The 6,016-nt window shown below is 36.4% G+C and overlaps 1 non-coding gene across 1 annotated transcript; it reads left to right on the top strand.

Annotated features, from left to right (window-relative positions):
* The first annotated feature begins 1,133 nt into the window (after positions 1-1,133).
* Positions 1,134-1,215, top strand: TRNAS-UGA (transfer RNA serine (anticodon UGA)). The gene has a single exon. It is a non-coding gene; the product is annotated as a tRNA-Ser (tRNA).
* Positions 1,216-6,016: the final 4,801 nt, after the last annotated feature.

Here is a 6,016-nt window from a genome sequence, read left to right as displayed (position 1 = left end):
GGCTTGTTCTGGTCCGCGAAAATACAACCCAGTAGTGGTCATTTTTAATGAGATGGAGTCATCGTCTTGAAACCTGAGTCATGTGCGAATAAAGAGCTTTTTGGAGGATGTTGTATTTGAACTAGTAAGAGATTTATTGGTTATTGTTAGCAGTATGTGTGGTCATGCTGTTGTGCTTCGGTAATTGCCGGAAGTTTGTAGTCCATAGGTGTGAACTTAAGAGCAAAAAGGAACAGTCTCCATGTAGCTTATATGTAGGTATGTCTTCCTATGTGATTTACATAGGTAATATCTATCTACCTGAAGCGATTGGTCTGAAGAAGGTAATTTGTTTTTAATGACTCGAACAATAAATATAATTTTGGCTTGCTCTCATTTATCTTTCAGTTGGAGGTCGTGGTTCCGAGAAATTGATGCAGACGGTTGTTTTTGAGATTTTGATGAGTTAAGTCAATTAGCCGACAAAATTCGATTTTTGTAAATGGTTTCCAATCTGTTGTGAAGGCTGATTTTACTGTCGGCTTTGATGAGCTACATTAACCCAAACAAATCAATCTTCATCGAAAAGTTGACCAAAGGGGAGGGATTTCGGGAAATCTTTACCTTTAGTCATAATTTCTAAATAATTGGCTCTCCTATGGCTACGTCCCTCGCCCCAAGTTTCGTCTGAAACTGGAAGAACACGAGGATAGGAAAACATTCTGCAACTTTGGCTCGATAACATCAAATTGTCAGCAAGTTTGCAATACGATGTGTGGTATGATGATTTTTTACCACGAACGTGCTGGAAAGGAATACTTTATCGCACGTGTGCTGTAATAGTCACTTACCTAATAGGTGCGGAAACTGTTAGGTGTTGGTAGAAAAAGTACAGAGGTGCTTCTTTGATTGAAATGTTTGTGAGCGGAAAAATAGAATTTTTGACACTGAAATACATTGAAATGGGTCAACAAAGTTTTCCTCTGGATTTATGCCGTCCGATCAGCTGAAAATTGAGGAAATACCACTTTTCCATTGTTGTGAAGTAAATAGTTATTATGCTCGTTACTTAGAAGTGACATATCAATAATATCAATGAAATTTAATAGTCGCGTGTCCTGTTCATAAACTACCGGGACCGACTCCACCGTGTAGCTGCGGTGTCCGAGTGGTTAAGGAGATGGACTTGAAATCCATTGGGCTCTGCCCGCACAGGTTCGAATCCTGTCCGCAGCGATCTTTTTTTTTATGGAATAGATTTTTTGTAATTTTTTATTTGTTATAATAATAATCATAATTATTCTAAATAAATTATAGCCCATCTAATCTTGCAATTTTTTGATATTACTAATGGGTAATCAGTACAAAAAAGTCGTTAAACGGTAAATGTAGGGGATTGATTAAGTCATTTCTAATTTTTCTTCAAAGATTTGACTCACAATATATGATTTTATTAAAAAAACCTCTCTTATCACTATGTGTAAGGTAAGAGTCACTCAATATACAGGGTGTTCTACTGGGAACTGTCATTAAACGTTTTGGGAAAACTATGCATAATAAAGTTACGACAATTTAATGGTTTTTACCACAACTACTGTATTTATATTTATATTATATTTAAACAATTACTGTAGTGTTATTTTGTACAAAAAAAAACAAAATAAAACGTACTAAAACTCGACAATACAAATTTTTGCATATAACCGTCTTAAAGCATCATAAAGCCGTACCGCTTTTGGGAGACATTTTCGGACATGGGTTTTTATACTCAAATGTCTTCTATTGTTGCATTGAACCGTCCCTAGAAGTTTGATCTCATAGTTCTGAATCACCCTGTATAAGGCAGAGAAAACCAAGAGGAAGAATTATTAACTACCACCATAGTGCGCTATCTCTGTGTGTTTTTTCACATAGTTGGAAACCGCTGTTTAAATAAAACATATATTTACTGAATTACAGTATATTTTCGAATGCAATGGGGCGAATGCCAGTAGAAGTGAAAAAATGCCGAACTATACTCCTAACGGAAAAGGAAAACTTCGTTACAGGTCAGTAAACGAGGACAAATAAAATAAACCCAAAATAAGTAATACAAAAAAATATATAATTTCTACTGGTGCTGGGAACAATTAATTCGCAAATATTTTTGTTATACGTATGTTTTTAAAACTTGCATTTTTATTACAATAAAAAAAAATCTTACATAAACACATAAGCACTAAGTCGAGGCTAAAAATACAAAAATATCGTTACACTAGAACTCGTATTAACGGATGTCTCAACTGCCATGAGGCTCTACTGCTATCTTCGAAACAGTACGAGATATAAAGTTGGCTACATTAAAGAACATTTGTCATTTTTTGAGCCTTTTGATTTGTCACATACGGCGTTTCCAAATAGTTTTTGGTTTATGAGACGTCGAGGAAGACATAAAATTGGGCGAGAATTTTTGTTTATAAAAGTAGATGTCTACTGAAAAAAAATTTTAATACGGAAAATTTTAAACGTTTTTTGTTCTACAAGAGGAATATGTTATTTTTTCGAAATAGTGGTTAACGACCGAAATATCGTAAACACGGACCTGGATTTTTTTTATTTTTAAAGTGAAGCCCATTCATTAACATAGCTGTTTGCACTTGAAATTCTTCTTTCCGAATGTAAATCCTGATAAATTGCAACGGCATTATTAGCATTATAGAATGCTCGCAAATAAACAAACAGCGCCTCTACTTTTTCTCCATTTTTACTTAAAAAAGACGTTAACCGATCTGACAAGATATCAACAATTTATTCTATTCAACTGATTTGAAATGAAAATTGTGTTCTGACCAGGGACGTTCGTTGTTTACCGATTTATTTATTACAATATTATTAAATTCCCAAATTCACCCTTTTCTTATTCGGTCTAATAAGAGGAAAACTTAAGTAACATCTGAGATGGTTGCGGGACATAGGCCCCTCGACAAGACCGGAAGAAAAGCCCAATTGGAAAATACTGATGATGAAGTTTTAGCTCATGAAACGTCGGAAATCACATACTTGTGGATTGAAAATTAAATGGGCTTGACTTCAAGAGCGAAAAATCCATATCCGTACTCAAAAAAGAGTTGAGTATTTCGGGCGGTAACAACTAGCTGGAAAAATATTTGCAGAGTGCGTGATATTTTAAGTTTTCTGTATTGAACATAGTTTTCGATTGGGGATGTAGTTCTGGGAATAGAAATTAATTGGATCTTCATCTGCTTTTGAATTTCCTCAGTATCTCGAGAACTGAGAACTGTTGGGCATCGTCGTGCACCGCAAACTTGAGGGCTCCAAAAACGGCGACCTTTCTCTGGTTTAAATAGTTTCGCCCCTCTTGCCGTTTCGAAGACGGCAGTGGCGTCGTTGGGCCATTGGCGCACCCAGTATAACAAAAATATTAACAAAACACTAGCGAATTGCGATTTGCATTACATTTACCAACAGAAATAATAAAATATATAAACAAAAAATAAGGTTAGCAACATCTACACTAAAATTTTCACCAGTAGGTTTTATAATAATAATTCTAATAAATTAAAAAGGATAATGTACAAATGTTCTCTCCAAACGTACATTAGAGAATTATGTTTAAACGTAGCTGTTACAACTGATTAAAGGTATGTATACAATAACGAAACGTAGCGTAAACCTTTTACCCTCTGCCAAACCCTGATTCAATTTTTTTACAAAACAGATCGACTATAAAAACGTACATGAGAGACCATAACTTTATATGGCGGTCTGTAATGCATTATAAGCTTAATACAAAACAGCCTTTTTATAGCCGTCAAAAATGGGGCAACCTTCGTCAAAAAATTACCATTAACGCACCCACTGTCCTCAAGTTTTGCTCAATTTCTGACTTAGGTTGCAACCAAGTAAAGCAAGAAACTGTTTAACCTAACTTAACATTAGAGAACTATTATTTTCCTGGCATTTTTTGGAAAGAAATTGCATAAACACTGAGTCTTACTAAGGTTTTTTATGGATTAATCGGACAGCAATCAAGCGCGACAAGCGCTCAACAGACCAAGGCCTGCAGCGACATTTCGGGCTCAATTACTGCATCGTATTGCACAAAAATGTCTTTTCTGTTCCAACCCTAGTTTGGTCCAAAAATACTTAAAAATTAAAGCTAAGAACACATGAATTAAATCCACAAATTTAAATTCTCTATAGATACAATTTTCCGTGACATCCTACTTAGCTGGCAATGTCTCGTGCTATGCGGATGATGCTATGATCGTGTGCAAAGTTCATGTATGAAACTGATCAGTGAATCAAGTGCTTTAACAGAGTGTGCAGATGTTGGTTCAGGTCATGTGAATGATGATGCTTCGATTATATCAGATGATGCGGTGATTTTATGCGATGATGAAAGCTTGGAATATAAGGGTTGAGACGAGGGATGAAGCAAGGAGTGGCTCCAAGTTCTGAGTTAATTTTGCTTAGGGGACACTAAAACTTGAACCTTGACGTGGACTGCCTTTAAGGAGGATGTTAGTCTAGCGCCTTTAAAGCAAAGTCACACAACTTCAAAAAGCAAATTTGGTTAATGCAGAAATGCTAGAAAGGGAATTTGCAGTAACCGGCTTTAATTGCCCTTAATTGGCAATGGCCGACTTTAAGCAGACCTTTGAGGGTCTGGTGTCGCTCTTCATAAAAACCAGAAATGGAAATTGCATTAAACAGCTTTAATCGGCTTTAAGCAGAACTTCAAGGGTCTACATACCAATCGGAATTGACTGGCTTTAACAGACTTTCAGGATTAGTTTAGGAGTCTATTCTGCATAGTCACCTTTCAAATCAGGTGTTGCAAAGCCGAAAGTGCTTTAACCGACTTTAAGAGAAACTTCAGGGGTCTCCCGACTAGTTGGTATTAGTTAAGATGATGTCACGAGAAACACAAAACTTGGTTCAACCTGCTTTAAGGTAAATTTTAACAGTCCAGTTAATCTAACTAGGTGCAGCCAGTTAAGATAAAGAGTGGAAAGTGGAATTTGCCTTAACCAACTTTAAGCAGAGGTGAAGAGTTTGCGATCACTTTAGAAGTTATGGTCACTTAAGGCTCGGTCGGCGAGGCTTTTAATGGTACTTCTAAGGGGGGGCTCATATAATCGATTAAGTCCGAGACTAGCTCAAATTGAAACAGTCGTTTGTAGTCAACATTTCGAAGAGGTAGAGAGATTGACGATAGAACTTTTTCAGTCGCCATGGGACGAGTCAGGTTTGGCATGCTCACGGAGTGCGGGTGCAGTTCACAAGTTAAGTTGGGGACTAGGAATTTATACAGGGCGCTACATGTCATCATGATGATATATCAGAGGCGATAGGACTCTGCAAAATAATACAAAAATGCTAATAGAGCTATGGTCAAAAACGCACCATTCTCGACATATAGAGTGGCGCATTTTCAACAGTTTTTGTAGTTTTAACTGAGCCGGGCGATTATTTTTTCTTTACCTCCTCAATACCCTTAATTTGCATCAATAGGTATTTGTGCAAATTTTACGAAAATACTGTAAGAGAGCAAAAAGTTAAAGAATTAGAGGAGGGATTTAAATTTGGTATCAGGATTCATGCAAGGTGTTCCAAAAAAAGATACAAAGCGTAAAATACTGTATGACCCAAATATACATAACAAAAATTAAAGAAAATAGCTGCACGAAATTTCAAAAATTTAAGGTAAGGAAAAAAACGCAAAATATGAGAATGAACGTGATACTTTGTCCCCTTGTATATCGACAATAGTATGGTCATGGGTCTATCAGCACTTATTTATTACTTTACAGGGTACTATCGCCCTTGAAATATCTTCCTGATGACATGTTACGCCCTTTATAGTCGTTCTGTAATAGATTGCCAAGCAATAAGCATTACATGCGCAAATCATGCAAAAAACAAATCCAAGAATCAATTGAACAGCTAAGAATCCGGTGCGCGTCTTCGCTCACCTCCCCTGTGAGTTAGACAGAGACGCAAAACAGCTAAAACATCATGCCATTGTTGGTTG

The sequence above is a fragment of the Euwallacea similis genome, chromosome 3, assembly GCF_039881205.1.
Source record: "Euwallacea similis isolate ESF13 chromosome 3, ESF131.1, whole genome shotgun sequence".
Classification (NCBI taxonomy): Eukaryota; Metazoa; Arthropoda; class Insecta; order Coleoptera; family Curculionidae; genus Euwallacea; species Euwallacea similis.
Note: the sequence above shows the minus strand (reverse complement) of the source record. Positions and strands in the feature narration are given on the sequence as shown.